General features: G+C 42.8%; 1 protein-coding gene across 2 annotated transcripts in view; it reads left to right on the top strand.

Moving 5' to 3' along the window:
• Positions 1-989: 989 nt before the first annotated feature.
• Positions 990-21,623, top strand: part of fynb (FYN proto-oncogene, Src family tyrosine kinase b) — a 76,940-nt gene continuing 56,306 nt past the window's right edge. For both annotated transcript variants that reach the window (XM_030720908.1, XM_030720907.1), the window contains exons 1-2: positions 990-1,142; positions 17,652-17,720. The gene's annotated coding sequence lies outside the window, so the exon portion shown is untranslated. The remainder of the gene's footprint in view (positions 1,143-17,651; positions 17,721-21,623) is intronic.

Raw genomic sequence — 21,623 nt, 5'->3', positions numbered from 1 at the left:
CATAACATTTCTATTATAGTGTTTCAGCAGATATATTGCTTGTTTTTAGTAACAGTAACAACTAAAGGTAAAATGATTAAAAGGTCTTTAAATCAGCCATGTGTCCGCTGCCGTTGCGTCAAAGTGCTGCTCTATGTTTAGACAGAAGGTGGCGCCCCAACAATGTAAAAAAAAACAAAAAAACGAACCTACACTGAGTCTCATACAGCTGTTTATCACTTAATTAGTCAAGTCAAACAGTTTACAAAGGTCTAGAAGGTCATTTATCAATGACCCTTATGATATAAAACTAGATTTTTAAAAAAATTATTATTATTTAACAACAAAAGCCCCACATTATTTCACTGTCTACTCACTCCTTGTAATTGTTTCTGCCTTACTTATATTTTACAAGTTAATAAAAGTCTGCAACTTAATAGCTGTGCTGTAAACAAAGAAGAACTTTCTATCCTACGGACATCTTCATCGAAAAAAATCTTATACCGACAGCTATCCCTACCCCGCCCCCAACCCTTCCCGCTCTTCCTATTGGAAGGCCGTCCCTATCAGTCAAACCACCGGGTTCGTTATGCCCTCTTCGATGTTTCCGAAAAATACGGATTTCGACTTGTCAACCATTCGAGCGCGACAATAAAAGTCAACAAACTATTAAACAAGTATTAAACAAACGTAACAAACTTCACAATAAGAGCAGTTTTGTCAACTTTATTGAAATGCGATACCAAAAGTTACGTTTGGCCACGGGGATAAGGAATAATATGAGCCGTTTTTAAATAACTTGGCAAACTATAGAACATATCATCACCATGACTTTTGTGTCCTGTGCCCTCTAAATCTATCATTCCGCCACTCTTATTTAAAATATCATGGGCTTTCCTTCTTTTGCTGCACTATCATACAAATTATCTGCGTAGTCTTCCTCGCTTTGTAGTCTGTGACGACAAAATCCGACGGCTCGAGAAGGCATCAGCAGTTTCATTGTGGCCCTGCAGAGCCAACGCCATCACAACGCAGCGGCTACGGCGAGCAGCACGGCGACAGCAGGGCCACCATAGCAGCGCAGTTCTTTTATTACTGTCACATTATTTTATAATAACGACCATGGAATACAGCGCCGCGGATTATTAGACGTCTCTGAACTGGTAAGCCGACACTGTTTTTTCCATTCCACTCATCATTCTCGCTCCTGCCTCCAAAACCGAATGAATTACTTTGATTTCTTTTTTCCTCTAGGTATATATTATTATTGACGTTTCTCTAACGTAAACGTGCTTAGCCCTGATAGCCTAGCTCCACTTGCACCTACCCGCTCAGTTTGTATGGAAAGGCTAAGGTGAGGCTGTTTGAATGTGATAACCGGTGTATATATAAATATATAGCAGCGCACATCTGTACAAGTGGATGAAGAAACAGCACCCCAAGCTAATTAAACAAGTAGGTTATCCACCGTCACCGGCTGAAACGGAGCTTCTGCCATGCAGAAGGCTTCAAAGCATCTTGACGCATTCGTTTTTGATCCTCTCCAGCTTGCTTGTTTACCCCCCCTCCCGCCTCCCCTTTTTCTCCCATCCTCATCAGCAGCCTCTCCTCTCCATTGATGCTCAGTGGAGTCAGATGAAGGACATAACCTCACATGATTCCGTGCCTCTGTTTGCTTCCATGCGTTCCTGTGTATGCGTGCAGCAGGGAGAAGCCTGCCTTGCTCTGTTTACGTTGGGGACCAGGCTTGCATTCGTGCACGCAGCGTCACGCAGCCGCTGAAGTGGTGTTGGCTTGTCGTTTCGGTGGTTGCCTTGGGATTTTCTTGTGTGCTAAAATCTTGTTTTTCCTACTTTGCATTCTGCTCAACTTTCACATAAACCTCCGGGTTTTAATTTGGCTCTGTGCTGATTATGTGGTTTGCATGTAAGGCTGGTTTCTCCCTCCTTCCCTTCAGTAATTGGGGTTAAACACTCTCATCACCTCTGTTTCCTTTAAAAACAATGATGGGGATCGTCTCTTCCCCTCAGCCCCATTAACCTGGCCAGATCTGAACTGGGCAGCCTTGTGTTGTGTTTGCCAAAATTAGTTTAATGGATATATATCTGCCATTAGGAGCCCTTAATGACTGACCTCTATTTACAGAGTGGAATGAATTTATTTTTGGTGGCACTTAAAGGAAAAGGGCCTTGTAATGTGTGTTATTCGCTTTTTTTTTAGAGGTGCTATATGGCCTATTTTCAGAAAAGCAGCTTCCTCGGGTTTTGAGCAGCTGGCATGCAGCTTTCCGCCCGCACTGAGTGTAAGATTTCTGCAGTAAGAAGAAGAAGCTGTGATGTGGTCTGCTGAGTTTGGGTGCTGCAGGTGCACTGTTTGGAGGCGCAGTGTATGCATCTAAGAACAGATCTGTCTCCAACAATATCTGCTAACAGCTAATAGTCTTGAAAGCTTGGAACGTAACAAGTGTGCCTTGTTACGTTTTTTTCTGCAGATCTTGATCATTTCATTGGTACTGGAAGTCAGCATGAATGCTAGATTCCCAATATTCAATAAAGATGTGTTTAATCTGCCATTTTTGCAGTGACATTCAGTATTGTAGATGTCCCCGTCTGACTCGTGGATGAGTTCAGGGCTGCTCTGTTTATTCTCTGTCTCATCCAATAGGATGAGACATGCACGGCATCCCTGATGGAAGTCCCTCATGTTTAGCGTGGCAGCTTTAAAGAGCTTTCTCACTGTGGTGAAACGCTGCCAGTGCGCTGTGTGAGCACACCCCTCGCTGACTGACAGGCAGGCAGGCGGATGCTTTGTCCCTTTTTTGCTTTTTGGGGGTTTTTTCATTCATTAGTGGATCGCTTGGCTAATGTCAGAATATTTTGTGAGGGAGGCCACATTAGCTCCCACCGTCTGTCTAACATGCACTGCTGCTTGGCCTCAAGCTGCCATGTGGTAATTAGATTAAATCCAAACTGGGGTTGTTCCCCCCAGAAGTAGATTCTGTCTGTGGTGGGCAGGGAAGGGGAGGGTGCGCGCAAAAGGAGACACACCCACATTTTGTTAAATAAATAAAAAATAAAACGCCCCATATTATTGTCAAGTACTTTGTGACAGCTGGATAATTGCTTCCTGCTACATCTTTGTTTTAAGCAATCAAGTGGGATCATTTATGACACCAGCCATTTATTTCTATTTCCCACTTGGGTATTTTTAATTGTAAAATAAATCTTTCCTGCCGTGAATTTGTCTACTTCTATTACAACTTTGATAGTTATATTTACAGGAGTTGGCCCATGGGTGGCGAGGATTGTGGGAAGTTTGAAAACAGGAAATATATGTGATGCAGCACATAGGGGTGCAACATGGCCAGTCAACAAGCAAAATTTGGCCCCTCAGTGATGCCTCTGACTTTTCTGTATTTAGCCTGTGGGGATAATGCCGCACAGATTATGATCAACTGACAGGATTTTTTAATCAGAAGTTTAATCTTTGATGAGCACAGCTATTTATCTCTTTGTTTACCTGTGGTTACTAAACCACAGTAATTCAAAGAATGGAAAGTGAAATCTTCAAGTACAAAAAAAAAAAAAGATAAATTAAATCTGTTTTTGCATCTTAAAGAGTTTTTAAATTTTAAGAAATATTTTGGGTTTTAGCCTGATTTTGTCTGATTTAGAGGCTTAGCTCAGATCTCTTCATTGTCATGTTTTTGGAGTGAACCGTGGCGAACAAACCAAGAGAAGTAAGATTTACTGCTGCAGCGGTCTTTAGACTAACCCTAATGCTCCACTTATACTTTCTGCATCCGCCCGTCTGCTAGGGTCGGCTGGGGTCCAAGTGACATAAATTTCCTCGTCAGACGGTAAATGCGAAGGTCCCTGCTGATGCCTGCCTGTATTTTTTGTTACCACTCGGATGTGGAATTCGGTGGAGAATTGAAATTGTAGCACAACAACTATGCACGCGCTCCACGACTTCAAGGGGACTTCAAAGTATAAGGGGAACGACTGCTCAGCCGTGGGGTCTCCAGCTGCTCGTGTCCACAAAAGAATGTAATCTAGGTTTAACCGCTTTTGCATAACTATGATCGAAAACCATAATTAACTTCATTATAAAAATAATGGAGTCATAATTGGACCCACTTGGTCAGTTTAGGTGCTAAAATAGCTTAATTTATTGAGGGTTAATTAACTGTGAGACACCTCTAGAACCTAATTGGACTGTGCCTGTGGTGGTCTGAATTGAAGACACCTGTGAATGTAAGAATTCACACTGCAGGTCAGGACAGTCCTGAAGACATGATACTCTCCAGACTGAAGCACCTCCACAGGCCCGATAAGCTGAAAATCTCTTATATATACAACACCATAGTGTGCTTGAGTGCAAATTTGGAGGGGAAAACACCTGCAGGACAGGAATATTTATTAATCAATTTCATTCTTTTTCCCAGCTGTTACAGATGTTATAAAAGGTGGCTATAGCTTCAGGGTCTGAAGAGTGAAGGCAAAGTACTCGTTTTATGACGAGCAGGGGAAGACTCCTCTGGCTGCAAAGAGTTGCACTGTTACAGTATTGGGTGAGAAAACAGGTCACAGTGGCGACACTTATTTTATACTGTGTATGGCTGATTTAGTGGCAGGTCGTGTAAAAAAGGTAGTTAAGTTTTGCTTTGAGTGCGGTGTGAAATACGGTGTTTTTTTAAAAATAGAATAGGTTTAAGCTTCTCATACAGTAATCATAGACTGGTGCTAAATACTGATATCTTTATAAAACAACTAGACTGTGCCTTACCACTTACCGAGGTCACTCTGTGACTCTTCATGTTAATCAAGTAATGAGGGTGAAGGTGAACAGAGGTTGCACTGAGGAAGAAGGGGGGGGGGGGGGGGCTTCCTCATTGGGAACTGTGACTTAAAAGCTGAATTATAATGTGCACTGTGCCTTCAATTATTGCTGTTTTTTGGTGTTTTTTAGGGCTATCATCTTCAGTGACTCAGATACAGCACTATGAAAAAGTATTTGCTCCCTTCCTGATTTCTTGTTTTTTTTTTTTTTGTGCATTTTGTAACTCTTAGATGGTTCAGACCAATAAATACATTTTAATATTAGAGAAAGATGACTCGACCAAATGCAAAATGCAGTTTTTAAATGATGGTTTCATTTATTAACTGAAAAAAACGTATCCAAATGTACCCGGCCCCTCTGTGAAAAAAAATTGCCCTCCCTTGTTAAATCATGAAATTAACTGTGATTAACCACATTTTTCGGAAAGCTGAGCTCAGTTTCACCCTTTCTCTAACAGCTTATCTAATAGTAACATTTGTTTGATGATCTGAAACCTGTAAGTGTGACAAATATGCAAATACCTTTACACTGCATATGTATCATGACAGTATCCATTGTAAGTTACTCTGTGACTGCAGATGAAGGTGGTTGATATGATGTCAGCTGGTAATCACAGTAACACTCTGCAGCTCCTAAGGTGTGTGAAATTAGCCTTGGCTTTGACCCACTTTAGACCAGATAGCACCTGTTCTTTGAATGTCCCCTGACTCAGTCAGTGTGACTCTCATTTATTCCAGTTGTGTGGCATTGATTCGTGCTGCATGCTTCACGTATGGTACAGAAAATCATACACTGTAATCCCATTGTGCTTAACTTTAACAGCAAGCATATCACCACTGAGACATCTGATCAAACACACTTTGCATTACCGTAATTACGCGACCGTTTGTGCTATCGGAAAAAATCAAAACGGTTTCTGAAAGCTGAGAAATTGCGCTTCACACCCAACATAGGGTTATTATGGTCCAGGAACGGCAGCATATTTGAAATATTCTGAGACAGACATTCTGAGAGCCTCTGACCCTCAGTGGCTGACAGGAACTGCAACTGCAGATAATATTTATTTAGTTTAAAAAGAAAAAAAAAAAAACAGTGAGTGTCTCTCATCCCACAGATGGACTCAAAAGTTCAGATGGCAGCATTAGTCGTTGTTCTGGTGAGTTCAGTCAAGTGAAACATGTTTTCCACCTGCTGAAAATCCTGGTGGTCTTCCTGCTCATGGAGGACCTCTGAAGCAGAACAAGGACCATCACCAGCTGCTGTCCAAGACAAGCAGAGTTACAATTGGGGTGCAACAATCTAACTTTCAATACTACCTTATTTCACTGGTTTCAGGTTCCTCCGAGAGAGAGAGAGATGCCTCGTTTCAGCTCAGTGTGACAGCCTTTACTGCACTTTGCTATCATATACAGCATCACTCGTTTCCTCTCTCTGCTCTCACTCTGTGTGCACCTTGTCGCAGACATGTTGCATGTGGAGTGGAGCTGGTAAGACAGATGAAGTGACATACTACTGCACTGTTGATTGTAAACAAGCGTTAATGAGAGTGAGAGAGCGCAGTGCTGCAGGGAAACATTTGACCACAGTTTGCAGTTAAGTGAAAAACGATTGTAAACATCCACAGAAAAGCTGGCGTGATGCGAATAAACACACAGCAACATAAAATTGAATAGAATCAACCTATAGATCGTCCTGTTGTCACTGATATCTGATCAGCCTTTCAGAGACTGGACTAATATCTGATCCAAACATCTGATCAGCGTGTTGGAGTGTGTCCGCACCACAGGAGGGGAAACTCTCTGGGAGAGGAGCTGAATGCTATCAAACCTAAGAAAACATAACATACTTGAGCAGCACTTCTTTTCTCTTTGTTATTGTATGTATGGCATGGCCACCAAAACTGTTTAAAAACCAACGTCCTTATACACTGTCAGTTCAGAGTCTCACTGTATGGTGGGATCAAAGTACCAAACATGTCCCGCTCCCTCTCTGTAAGAGTATTAGAAGTAAACACCCCTGTCCTCTGTGGGGGGAGTCCGCTGCATGTGTTGTCACATGGAGCCTGCGGTGGGTCAGTTTGCCCCGGCTCATGCATTTTGAACCGGGCAGACAGCCGTCCCTCTGTGCTCAGCATCACCCCAAGACCTCAGAAGTCAGAAAGGCAGCACAACAATGCTACGCTTTGTGTCATGCTTCCAGTGGGGAGAGACCAAATGTGCCTCTTTTTAAAATCTTTTTTCTTTTCTTTTTTTTTTGCTCTGCTTGGTCGGTTGAGTTGTACCGTGCTCACCTGGCTCAGATGAAGTTATTGTTACCACATGAGTAAATGTTGATCCAGCTACTGTATGAATGCAGGCTAAGACTGAGCCGGTGGGGACATACGCTGACATGTGAGAGCAGAGCTGTAGATCATATGATGGCCTCTGAATGCCTGCATCCCTCCAGGATCTCCCCATCACAGCTCTTACTCTTCTTTTCAGCTAATTAAAAAACAGAGGCTAGACCGCTGCTTCTTTTTGTCTCCACAATCCATCAGCTTCATTAAAGAATTAGGCAGTTTACGAGCCGAGCATATGCCACTGGGTCATCGTTCGCAGCGCTATCAAGGGAGGAAATGATGTGTGAAAGCGATACACTTGCATGAAAGCTTGTCACAACAGGGCCCGTGGAGATGTCCATCTTAGGGGTGTTTCTTCAAAGGAATTCAATTAGTGGGAGTTATTTGTCTTGCTTCAAGGAGCCAGGGGGAACACACAGATCCTATCACGCTGATCGCATCACGACAATCCCTTATCAGCCCCCAACTTCCACCTGCCACACTCTTTGTGTTTGCTCACAGTGTGTTTAAAATGTGCTAAGTCAGTCGGTGGCGCTTGAGTGTGGCTTCATTTCCTCTGGAAAAAAAAAAAAAAAAAATCGCAGTCTCTCGTTTACATCTGGAGAGCAGGCGAGGCACGGCTTCCTCTCATATCCTGCTCAACAGTTTCCATTTTTAATTCCTGCCCCCCCCTTCCCTTTTTTTTTCTTTTAATCTCTCCGATTCCATTTAGCTCTCAAGTCCATTTAGCCTTTATTCAAGAGTTCAGCAGTGCACTGGAGCTCCTCGGTCTATATTTAAAAACCTCACCGCTGAATAAATCGAGCAGAAATCTTTTAATTCTGCCCCGTCTCTCTGCTCCGGAGCTTTCACGGTGCTGCTGGAGCAGAGGAAAGGCGCTGATAGGCTCCTGTGACACGTATGCTGGCCTCTCAGCAGTTAGACAGAGAGATTAATTGACTGTATGAATTATGCTTCCTCAGACTCAGAAGCTGATTTCAGATCACTGCTAACAAAGTATGTTGACCGAGTTTTTTTTTTTTTAAAGCTGCTTTGCTTTGCAGACTTTCCTCATACGTGTTTCCAGCTGCTTTGCATTAATAGGGTTCATTCAGCCAAAGAAGTAGACGGAAAGTTAATGGATAAATTGACGGGCAACTATTTCAGCAGTCAGTGACTGATCATGTTTTTAAAAGAAAAAATAAAAAAGCCTAAAAATCATCACCTCAACGGTTGTGAAGACCTGCTGCTTTGTGAATTGTGGCTGTAAACTAATTATCTCTTTTTGTTTCAATATTTTCAAACTTTTTGTTCAAAAAGGATCAACCTAGGGATACACACTTACCAGATTCTAATATTGTTTGATGCTGACCCTGCTGACTATCATTAGTGGGAGCTAACTGCACATATTACATCAGATTTCATGTCTCTGGCATCAGTAGCTACCATGTACCATTATAAGACTTGCACTTGGCTTTTAAAGTACGCCGGATTTGTAGTAAACCCAACGTGCAAAGCAGCCACAACCTGCAGGTTTTCACATGTACAGGACAGTTTCATATTTACAGTATTCACCAGCGTCTGCGTTATTTTTAATTTTTTTCAAAGAACTGAGCAAACACACTTTGTGGGTCTAACTGGAAAAAAAAAAAAAGCTCAAAACATTATTGGCCCTTTAACATACAGGGGAAAAGAATCTATGTCAGCAGCTAATAGATCCTGTTTTAAGATGGGGTTTAATTCACTGAAGCATAATATACATTTTGTTTTCTTATTCAATGCCCAGAAATGACATGAAAATACACAGACTAATGTTTATTAAGTAATGCAGTGTACCCAAAAAGTCCATTTAAGCCAGGAATAAGAACAGAAGAGTGTGCACATATAAATATGATATAAACACAAGTTCAAAAAGTAGGTATGGAGAGCCCAGTTAACCACATGAAACATTAACTTTGGTTTTGAATTTTATCTAGAAAATGATCTAATATTACGTATGTTTATACTGTACTGTCGAATCTTTACATCTGTACTGCATTTTGTTGTTAGCTAAAAATGTGTCTACCTGCTTGCCCATTTTCTCAGGAAATCAGTTTTTCAGAGAGCCAAATTATATTTAAAATGTCATCATTTCCCCTGATCAGTGAAGAGATGCGTAATTATAGGCGCTGTGGACTGTTTCTATTATTAAATGATGCTCTCTATTGCACAATGTCAAATGTCAAAGATATATGTGATGGAGTCAAGAAACGAATGTACCAGCTGTACGTTTTGTAGAACAGCGCACCGTGTACAGCTTGGCGACAGTTTTTCAGTAACCAAACATAAGGGACGGTTACACGATTACACATCTTTTTACTACATGCCAAAAACAAGCTAACAAACAGTCAAAAAAAGCTACTTTACTTCATGTACCCCCTGCAGGTTCCAGGTGTCACTGCTAGAAAGGGAGACGGGACGGCTGCACGTACGTTTACAACAGCCTGACAAGTTTGGACATCAGGGTCAAACTAAGCGATGTGCACACAGACAGCTCGTTCTTGAGTCAGAACTGTGAGGATGCTGCTTCACCTCACGCTGAAGCTTGTTGAATACGTTGTTTCGTGAGACTCTTATTGTCTTTTTATCTGCTAAGGCTTTGATGTTGATTACAGTAATGTGTGCTGCTGCCGTCAGCGCTACAAAATGTTCACTTTCAGTCCGTCTGGGTTCACCGTCTCGACTGGAGTGCTGCTTCACTGCTGCATGCCGTGTGTACGTCACACAGAGAGGAAAGTGCTGCAGCGCTACCATAAACTGCACACTGTCGTTGTGTGTACTAGAGGCTACTCTACTACCCACAACTAGAGGTTGTGGTTGAATCTTCTAATGCTTTTATTTACATATGTGCTCCTAAATATGTTTATAGTCTGCGCAGATCTATTTTTAGTCACAAACATGAGTGCTGCACAATGAGCCCTGCAACAACACGGCTGTCACCTTCGTGCTGTGTTTGTCACTAAGAACAGCCTCTTTCTCTCAGCAGCCTCATGCTCTTGTTTTATTGTGAAAATATTGACTGCAAGGGGGGGAAAAAAAGCTACTCGTTAGAGCTCCGCTCAGCTTCACTTCGCCTCACAGGTGAGCTGTGATTGGGTTTGTATGCATGTGTTTTTTACTGGTCCGTGATTCTGATGGGAAATGTGTGAGATGTTAAGTAAAGCAGGGAGTGTGCAGCTGCCTAAATGATCCAGTGTGTCAGGCTGATCATGTGTAGTGAATGTATTCAGTGGATCGGGTCAAGGAATGGCTTGCTGTAAATTCAGACGCCTCTCCAGAGAGCACCAGCACGAGCATCTCAAGGCTCTTTCTCTGCGTCACAAGTAGCAATCATGTGGGCGTCGTTCTTCCCCACTGAAGCGCCGGTTGAGGAGCGTGATACATCTCGCTGCGCTTTATTATTATTAATGATATGTTTACGGTGGTGTCAGTGAGACTGATAACGAGTGTTTGTGTTTTGACTGAAACAAAGTGCTTTCTGTACGCATGCTAACGGCCTTGAGAGTTTTCATACATTATTAACTTGCTGTGAATTTCCCTGCTGTGTCTAATGTCATGTGTGGGACAAAGGCTGGATTCTGTCTCAACAAAGCCTCCCTGTGCCACATGTGGAAATCTGCGTAGCAAAGAAGCAATTACGTTTTATGGTTTCTATGAATTTTAAATGTGGACTTTCTAATTTTACTTTGTGCCCACAGATTTTCTGTCAGTGTGCGGTGGACAAATGAGCGTTTCTACGTGGAAGCCTTGCTGCTGAGGCTTTATCTTAGCGACTGTGACGGACCCCTCGCCAAGAGGTTCTATTATGGCCAATTTCCACTGCAATGTAGAGCCTCCTGATCTGTGTGCTCTCCGTATTACGCTCTGGTCTCCGTTTCACTGTGCAGCGTCATTTCTCTGCATTGCTGATGCAGCTGCAAGATGCTGACAAAGGAGATGATTGCTCACCCTGGCAGCAGCAGTACACTGGCACGACAGACCTAGGCCTACACCAGGCCCCCATTAAAAAGGCTGTGATGTCGCCAAGGGATAGAGCTGTTGGCAGACCAGCAGAGCTTTATCTTCAGGACACCCTGACACATGTTAAATAAGTCCCGCGGCCTGAGCTTTGCACATATATATATAATTGGCCAATGCATACAGTTGTCCAGAATCTGCTATGATTTCTATCATTTCACAGATTCCCTTGTGGAAAATGCTCTATATTACAGTCAAATGGATCTAAATCGTTTTTAATATGACTTGCATTTTAATGAGTCACGCAAGTGAAGAAATTAGTGAATTTGCCTATAGCAGCCACGGCCAGGGTTGAAAAGTTCAATCTAAAGCACAATCTTCCCTAAGCTGCCGAATACTGAGCTCCTCGAAGATTAAACTCAGTGGGACTCAACCTGAAATATGAAATGTTAAATTTACATTCAGTCTTGTCACCAGAGGATAGGGTCCCATTTGCTCTCTCTTGTTTCTAAGAGAGATTCTGAAAATCCTCATTTCCAGTAAAGCTCACCCTGACTTGTTGGTATAAGCCACACAGCAGTCCCTGCGTGGTCCATGGATGTTGTTTTTTTTTTTTGTTTGTTTTTTTATCTAAATAAGGTCATGGCCTTTAAAAAGACGTCCCCTTTACATCTAAATGTGGTTGATAATTAAAATGGGAAAAGTCATCAAAGTCAAAACGTGACCCTAACTCTACCCCCAAACAGGTTGCTGGTGACCCGGTCATCTGGTTTTGTGTGTGTGTCAGTGAAAGCACTGAAACAGCTCCTGGCTGTGTTAATCCGTCCTCCTGTCAGTGCTTGTTGTTATATGTTCCCATCACAGCTAAACTGAAACACACAGTCCTCAGATCTCACAAACACCTCATTCTGGAGACCCCACGTTTCACAGTAGAGCTTCTTCTTCTTCGTAGGGGTTGCCAATAAGTTGCAGCAAATAAGTTTATGAAATTTCTTCCCTCCTAGGTATTCCATGATCAACTTGCAAAGCAGAAGTAGTTAGGAACCACAGCAGGTCACCCACAAAGTGACAGACCACACAAAGTTACAGAGCAGGGTCACCAAGTACTGAGGCATGTAGTGCCTAAAGGTCACCAACGCTCTGCGGCTCGATAAATGCCGCACTCCAAACTTCCTCTGGCATGAACATCAGCACAACAACTGTTTCCATGGCCAAGCAGCTCCTGTAGGTGTAATGTATACATGGCTCTACTTTTGGCTGTTTATGTCCTGAGGCCACAAAATAAAACTTCCTCCACATCACCTCCCTCTGACTACCAGTCATTCTGGAGTTTCCCTCTCGCTGTTGTCAGTGTGGTCTCTGCGGGAGTAAGATCAGTTGTTAATTCTGTCTTCCAATGAACGCCCTCAGTTTGTTCTCACTTTAATCACCTGGCAAATCCTTCTCTGAGGTACTCCGGCTGCAGACAGCCGGAGTACAAGAAGCCTAATGTGCTGTTAGGATAATGGTCCATTTTAATCCACTCTTCATCAGTGTATGCCAGTCAGCGTCTCGCCTGCAGTACGGACCAATCAGTCAAATCAAATCTCTCGGGGAACAAGGGGAGAACATTCAGGATGTTCTAACGTGGCATATCTTTACCATGAACTGTCAAAATGTTTAAGGAAAAAACACACACAGCTGAATATAAAATCACTAGTGAACTACCACACAGTCTGCAAGGTTGCTCCAAATCCATGTAAAGGCTATAGCCTGCAGCTGTAAGCTTTGCAAATGCAGCTATTATTGAAATGGCAAAGTGCCCTACTTACCCTTTAGAGACTGGCCCTAGAATGAACCACAAGTGGGTGGCTGACGGCGAGCTTTATGTTGAACTATACAAAGCAGAAAGAAAAAGGCGCCCACCACCACAGAGACTTCTTGGGTTCACTTCCCAGCAGGGGTGCCTCCGGCTTGGCTAGGGTCCCCAAAGAATTGTGTGGGCCCAGTGTGTGTGTGTGTTGCAGTGAGCCGGTCAGAGAGGGTTGACTTCTGCAGACCTGCTCAGTGAGGCTTCCTGTTTGTTTCCTCTCCTCCTGCACTTGCACTTGTCTCCTGCTGGGCTTCTTCTTCTTCTTCTTGTGGAAGAAGCGCAGAGATCTGGAGAGAAATCCGTCTCAGAAAGGTTACGCATGTGTATGATATGATCTTCAAGCCAAAACGAAGCTTGTGTACATTAGGTTTTGTATAAATACACATACAAAGCAATTTGAACACAGCTATTTTACAAACGCGTATATTAACATTTATGCACAGCAGAGGTTTTGAGACACTTTTCACACACAGATCCACAAATGTATGCTGCATTCAAGTGCTAGTGGAAAATGTGGACATCTGGGCTGTTCATTTAGGAAAAACAGATGCAGCTCCTCACTTCTCGACTACAACACACACATTTACCAATTACAGACTCTGTATAGTAGATTATAAAGGTTACTATATGATTTAATTAAACTGCTGCTACATGGTGGATGTTCTTCTGCTAGAAGACAAGCAGCCAGTGTGCAGACTGTGTGTGTGGTCAGATAACCCTGTGACTCATATTTTGCCCAAAACAGATGTGAAAAAATATCTGTTAGCAAAATTGTCTGAAAATGGAAGTAAGCCACAAAATGGACTATAGTACATATGCCCAAGGTATATTAATCAGTGGGTAAATATGAATATTTGGTTATAATTATGTTATTATCAAATTCGTATCATTGTAACAGCCCTTCACACTTTGGCTAAACTTAGATGTGAAATGGGCTAATGATTGAGCCCAGAGAACAATGGCCGCAGTGCTTGTTGGGCTCGGTTAAGGGTTTGGAAAGGAAGTTAAACGAGCTTATGTCAGAGCTGACGAGCTGCACTGAGGCCCAGCTGAGCTGTGAGTCATGCAACGCTACTCTGGAATAAAAATACAGAGCAGGAAATGAGTCGCACGACCACTTTAAGTATTTAGATGCTTTCTAAACATCTCTTGTGTTTGGGTTTGTGTAGCTGTGTAGCTGCTGTGTTTGGGTGACAAGGAATAGAAAAAAGGAGGTTTTTAAAGGCCGATAGAAGACTTGTAACTAACAGGGGCTGGCAGTGATTGGCATTAATAGATGCACATATGGAGCTGGTGCTGATTATACTCATTCAAATGAAATGGAAAAATAGCACAAACCCAGATTTTTTGTTCTTGTGCTCAGTACATGCAGTGCCTGCCTTCCTGCCCACTGTCCCTCAGTGGCAGCTCAGCACACCGAATCCGGTCCCCTCTCTCTGGCTCCTGCTGTGTGTCCGGCCACTTTAGCGGCCCACTCATCTGGCTCAGTGTCCAAGTGGCAGCAGAGGAGCAGAATGACTGAGGCTGTTGTGCCTCGGCCAGTCATGTGACGGCTCCGTGTGGCTGAATGACTCTAACCCCCCCGCAGCCCCATTGCTATTATGTTTTATTGGAAGGGGGTGGGCTGCAGCTGAAAGGAGAGAATCAGCTCTCTTACTCTGACGCCTCACGCTCTCACAGCAAAGCCCATCACCCGTCGCCATAACGGCTTCTCCAGTGGGGAGAAAGGAAGGAGTCCACAGAGTGAAGTGGGGTGGCTAAACGGCAATTTTCTGCTGGTAAAGAAGACCTAAATCACAGGTTTCACTTACACACAGTTTTTATGCACAAATCCCCCAAATTAGAAACATAGCAGAAAAGGTGGCTGTGTTTATAGGACACATTGAGTTTACTGGTGGGTTTCTGGCCTGCTGGTTTGTAGCCCACAGGTGTGTTGTGCCGTTCTTGAGTGTGAAAACCTAAGACTTCACAGGAAAGGAAGTGTCAAACCAGATCTCATCCTGTTGTCCTCATATCTTTGTTTTTATTTTTCTCAGTTCCGGTGTCTCTTCTTCTACTTCTTTGTCTACTCCCTTATCTGCTAAGAAAGCAGTCGGCTCACTATCCACCACCTCGCTATCTCCCCCCAGACCTACACCATTCAGACATTACACCGTGCTGGCAAGCAAACCATTGCTATCATGACATAGACTTTCTTCATTTTATCTACAAAAAGCAAAAAGCTCAGCACAAACGAATGCATCCTTTTCAGGTCATTTCCCAGCATACCTTGCTTCATCTTCATTGATCTTATGTAGTTGACAGTCATCAATCAAACCACTCAGTCATTCCGTGTAGGCCTAATTCAGCCAATGACAGGAAATGTTCATGTAACATACACCCCCACAAACACAACCCAGCAGCAGCAGCAGCAGCAGCAGCAGCACCTTTCAGCGTGGGCATCCTGCTGTTGCAGAACAAACAGTTGCATCACGTCGGCAAAGCCTGCGTGTGCTTGCAGCGTCACCGCTGCTCCGCTCCAGCAATCAGCAAAGCCGCACAGGCAGATTAAATTAGATTAGCAAGACTGAGCTTTAAAGTCAAATCAGCAGCTAATGGCTTCTAACATATTTTGGCAGCGGTGACAGTGCGTCTTTTGTAAATAAAGGGCAGTTAGGAGACGCGCCACGCAGTTAACCCCGGCCCTGCCGCCACACAATGGCTCCGCTGTGCAGTTCTGCTGTCAGTCAGAGAGCTGGCAGCCGCTCCAAAGTTTATCCATGCCCGGATATCAGCTTGTAAAAAAAAAAAAAAAGTTGCCATGTAGTTTGTCAGAAATGTCCTGTATGCTTTAGTTCTTGCACTTTCTCCTAATTTAGGAAGCTCTTACTCTATGAGAGGAGTTAATGAATGAATGCAAGAAGAGTGTGAGCTAAATGCTAAAACTGCTCATCCAGACGGGAGCCTCTGTTTTCTTTTATAGTCGGTCTGTTTGAGCAAAACCTCAAAACTGTTTCAGGTATTTAGAATTATTTGGTAATTCTGAGCTACCACAATCAAGAGGAAAAGATGAGACTTTATTCCACTACTCTTACAGCTATGGTTGTGTTCACTATTAGATTTTTGCATAATAATTATGAGCTGATAAATACGACTCATTAAAGATTAAACCGATGGCCTCTAATATTTGTTAGATAACACATTATACGAAGCTGAGTCTGATTGCGTTAATCTGTTGCTTAGCGCTAATTAGCAGTTAGCCTGCTGGGCCGTGACATATACATGACATTACTAAGCTTGACCATCTCATCCTCAGCCAATCAGAGAAAAGTTGGCTTAAAGAGAGGAAGAAGGGAGCTAAAACTGCTTATTTCAAACACACAATGAACTGGCCCACGTGCATCAGTGAGCCTTGGCCACCCACCACCCTGTTGCTGGTTCACCACTGTTCCTTCCTTGGAACACTTTTGATAGATACTGACCGCTGCAGACCGAGAACACCCCACGAGACCCTATCGTCTAGCCATCACAATTTGGCCCTTGTCAAACTCACTCAATTCCTTACACTTGCTCAATTTCCTTGCTTCTAACACATCAGCTTTAAGGACAAAATCTTCACTTAATATATTCCACCCACTAACAGGTGCCATGATGAAGAGATAATCAGTGTGATTCACTTCGCCAGTCAGTGGTCGTAATGTTTGCCTGGTCAGTGTATATATTTACTTCAGGCACTTTCAGTATGTTTTCTTGCAAAAACTTTTGTTCAATACAAAATTTTTATGTAATAATAGGGCCCAAGGCTGCACATGAGAATTGTAGCCAATACCAGGATGGCGATGCCCAGAAAGCCAGATCCTCCTCCCGTCTCACTGGTTCCATGTGAAGAGCAGAGGGTTCATTAGTCTGTGAGCATAAATAGGCATGTAGAAAAATGCTGGTTTTCTACATAGCATTTATTTTCTCATTTCCTGTGCTCCCCACTCTGTGTTACCCCATTAAAAAAAATCCCTCCTCCCCCGAGGCAGCTTGAAGTGCAGAACAAAAATGGGAATAAAGTAACTTATAAAATGCAGTGAGATGAGAGCTACAAACCCTGACGCGGCTTTACGACTGTATATAAGCAATATTGTCTAATTCTGTGTCTCTTTTGAAATTATGTCAATATATTTTATGAATATCAAGATCACTCAGACATAGGACGTAGTCACTGTTCCTCTGTAAAAGCACAGGACCTAATTTAGTGGCAGATGGCAGTGAGGCATGATGTCCTACATTTAGCAGCATCGTCTCATTCACACCTGGACAAATGAATGGATGGATTTCCAGAATGCCCCTGCTGGAGAGGCAGACAGAAATGGGGCCACCACACAGGCTTGTGATTAAAGGCAGCAGCTCCTGCATCCTTTTGCACTAACCTGTTGTTGGCTAGTTGGATGTCACGGGTACAGTGCTGACATGCTGCTGTGTAAGGCTGGATTGTTGTTCCTGTTCTACTAATTGGATTGAGGTCAGTTGTTTCAGCTGGACACATCTGCTGCTTTGTTTTGTTTTGTTTTGGGTTTTTTTGCAAGACCTATTTTTTCCAAAGGAACATGAATGACGGGGACTGGCACGCGCGCGGTTGATATTCATGTTTTATTGAATTGCAACAATGAATAATTGAGCGTCTGTGTGTCTCCGCAGGGCCTCTGTTTTGGTGGCGCACAACGCAATGTGGAGGAAATAAAAATCCTGATACGCTGAAAACCAGAGGTATGATCCTTTACACTCCACTGGACACACTTGTGGATGAACTCAGCCATGTTTACTCTCACATACACACACACACACACACACACAGCGCCATGTGAAAATAACCTCATAGCAGATGGCCTACAAAACCTGCTCATTCTGGAGGATTTTCCTTGAATGGATGTGGGTCAAAAGGATAGCAGAGCAAGTACACACACATACACTAAAGCACACGCACATAGTGGGGAGATTGTTTGCCACAAGCCAACCTGCTGTCCCAAGTAGATGCTCATACCTGTGGTGCATTAGCTTGGGTCATGCAGCATAATAGGAGACTACAGTAAATGTCACCTTGTGTAGCTTTTCCCAGTAGAGTGGTATGTCACTGATGTTGTTACAAGTCTGACCCACAGGTCAGCAGATGCCAGCAGCTAAAAGTAAAAGTGTTGCATTCCTTCATGACCTCCATTTCTGCTGCTGCCATCTTTAATCTGCAGTGCAGCACTAAGGTCGACCTGTGACATTCCCGCGGGAGTTACGGGAAGGTCAGCCGGTGCGCACTGTAACCCCTCCTCAGCTCTGACACAACAGCCTTGTGTCCGTGTGTGTGTGTGTGTGTGTGTGTGTCCATCTATCTGGGGTAAAACCACAGTAGATGAAACATATTGCCGTTATTCCCTAATCCAAGCATCCCTGCTAGGTTAGATGGGAACATGACGGCACTGATATCAGATTATTTTTCGACAGCCAGCAGCGGCACAATGTTCTCTGCCTCCTTCTTGGAGTCCACAGTGCACTTCATTCCAAGAACACTATGTAAAGTTTTTTTAATGAGTACAATGTTGTATTAAGAACTAGAAGGGCACTCAGTACAGTGCGTACCACCCCCACCCCAGATTCTCTATGTGGCAATACCACTCTGCAGTAGATGCCACCCAGTGTTGTCATATTCCATCATAAATTACTAAATCACAAAGACTAGAAATGTATTTTGTTGGCTTTTAAAAACTCTAAAATATGATTTTATAATTTCATTTTAAAAAATGAGACTGACTGGTTCTTATATAGTGCTTTTCTACTTCACTTTGAGCACTTAACACGCTTTACACAACATGCCTCATTCACCCATTCACACACATTCATACAAGTGCTTTCTAGCTAACCATCACACACATTCAAACTCCGACGGTTGCATCAGAGAGCAACTTGGGGTTCAGTATCTTGCCCACGGATACTTTGGCATGCAGACTGGAGCAGCCAGGGATGGAACTGCCAACCTTCTAATTAGTAGGAAGGTACGCCAGCATGCCCCTAAGGAATATTTCCACAAAGTTTCATCAATTTTGGTTCAAAACCTTTTGAATTATCTTGCTATAATAGACAAACGAACAGGGATGAAAACAAACAAAACTGAGTAGAGTCGAGTCGAGCTGAGCCAAGTAGATACTAGTGGAAAAGAGGCAGTAGTTACCTTGTTGCCCAGTAGTTAGTGCTGTGGGTCACATTTGCAGAGACAGCTCCCACAGGACAGGAATTGACTTTTAATGTACTCCTGTTTTTACGTGTACCATTTACTTCATCACACTGGATGGTTACTTTGATCACAAAAGTTTCTTAGGCCAAGGATAGAATGTTGCATTTTTTAAATTTTATTTACTTATTTTTTTGTTTGTTTGTTTGTTTTCCTTTTATTTTTAGAATTTTTCCTTTTATGTTTTGAACAGTTGAATTAGTCTCTGTGGCTCTGGAGGTCCAGAGGTTAGAACACTCCCTTAAATATGTATTTATAAGACATTTTTACTGGACAGTTGGCAGGTAGGAGACGAGGGTGTGAGGAGAGGAGAAATAAAGACTGGTGTACAACAAAGTTCTTCTGCAGCATTCAAACCAGGGATGTGCCTCACAAGATCATTCTGGTTTATTTCAGCCGTGGGTTATCCTTTTACCTTTTCACTGTCCACTTATGCTAGACTTGATGACTTTTCATATATGTTTAGGTAGTGCATGCAAGTTTTATTTGGGACAGCCCTGGAAATTAGCCCACGACTATTGCCAACTTCATTAGGGAACTATGAAATATGTTGACCCTACAGAAGTTCTGTTCATATGGGCATACTGTAGGGCACTGATACAGGGTTTCTGGCAGGAAAGTTTTTAGACATGGTGAATGTGGCGACAGGAAGAGGGGGGGGCGATTTGGTACGATTTAAGACCACTAGATTCTTGTAGCGCCGTCTACCTCCTATAAACTGTGCAGGTAAAACACTTGTGACATTTGCCTGACTCTTTCTTACTTACTCTTGTTTATTCTTGTAGTTCTACTTGTTGATTCAATCAGTTTTTATATGTATAAAATTTGTCTCTCCATTTTGAACTCTTTTCTACTTATAAAGCCAAGGCTTTCACACACACTGTTTCACTGGTGGAAAAAGAAGTTGTCATTGTTACATTTAGCCCTGGTTTCAAATCAGAACAGTATCCTATTTTAACTTTACTGTAGTTAAAAGCTGTTTTAAAAGTGTAAAAATGGTTAATGAGAACTGTAGGCTGATAAGATCAATTAATTTAGTTAGTGGTTGTAGCTTTTGTGTGAAATTTTTTACCAACTAAGCTGATGCTGGTTATTGGATGAGTGGAAAGTCAGTAGATTTTTTTATATAAAGGTTCAGAGGTGTAGTCAGAAATTTACTCATCACAGGCATGAGTGTCACGGTAAATGTGGTTTTTAGTGATTTCTTTGAACTGTTCTTTTTCCAGGGTGGAGTGATTGTGCCGCGCATATCTTTAATATCTTTAATGGCTTTAAAAAACAAGAACTGGGTGCACAACACTGAAATGATTTTGGATTTTCTCTAATCCACACAGGGTCAAAATTATAACCCCCCACCCCTGCCACTCTAATATCTGGTTATATGTAACTTAGCAGGCTGCACTTTGACATTTAACCAAATATTAGTGGGGGTGCATGTATTATTTTGACCCTGTGTGGATTAGAGAAAATCCTAAATAAATTCAAATTTGTGCATCCAGTTCATTAAAGATATACCGGCACACCCTGGAAAAAGAACAGTTCAAAGAAATCACTAAAAACCCCAAATTACCACAACATTCATGCACATCATGTGTATGTAAGCTTCTGATCACAACTGCATCAAAGGCCCTCCCGTGCTATGGTTAGGGGGTTAGGGTTGGGGATGTCGATGTCCAGGACATAGCTTCCTCCTCATGAGTGTGATCGGGGTTTCCAACAGTGTGGAGCCAGCCTGCTCACAACGAAGACACATTGTAATAAAAAAAATTTAAAAAAAAGTAGAAGAAGCAGCTATCAGTGGAGAGGATGGTTTTAGGGGTAAATTTCATCAATGGGTGAGTAGAATCAAGCTGAACAAGGAGGGAATTCTACCAGGAAGTCAGCTGAGTACCCAACATTCATAGCAAGTATATTCATTATGCAAGGCTCAGTCATCACCATTCTGATAGCTCCTTTATTATGTATGCTCCAGTTTCCTGTGATGCTTCTGCATGTTTCGATAGCGCCTGCAGCTTGGGCTTGTTGGAGAGCGGAGTCACACTTTGGCGTGTGACTCAGCCTCTTTTTTTTTTTTTTTTTTTGAAGACCTTCTCTAGATGTGAGGCGGTGGCTGAAATGTAAGACAAGCACAATGTGGTGAGAGTCAGAAGAAGCTTTGCAGAGCTGCAACTGTAGCGCATCACTTTAAGAGCACGGAGCTTGTGAACGTGTGTGTGTGTGTGTTTGTGTGTGTGCGCTTCAGCATTCTTGCTGAGTGGGTGTGATTGTAGGCTGGTAAGAAACAGCAAATGAGTCACCGGTTCCAATCATTTTTTCATGCTTCTACTCTGTCTCAGAGAGTTTCTGCAGAGGACCGAGCTACAGCAGCACCGCATATTATCCTCACATTGTCT

This window comes from Archocentrus centrarchus, chromosome 24 (assembly GCF_007364275.1).
Source record: "Archocentrus centrarchus isolate MPI-CPG fArcCen1 chromosome 24, fArcCen1, whole genome shotgun sequence".
NCBI classification, from domain to species: Eukaryota; Metazoa; Chordata; class Actinopteri; order Cichliformes; family Cichlidae; genus Archocentrus; species Archocentrus centrarchus.
Note: the sequence above shows the minus strand (reverse complement) of the source record. Positions and strands in the feature narration are given on the sequence as shown.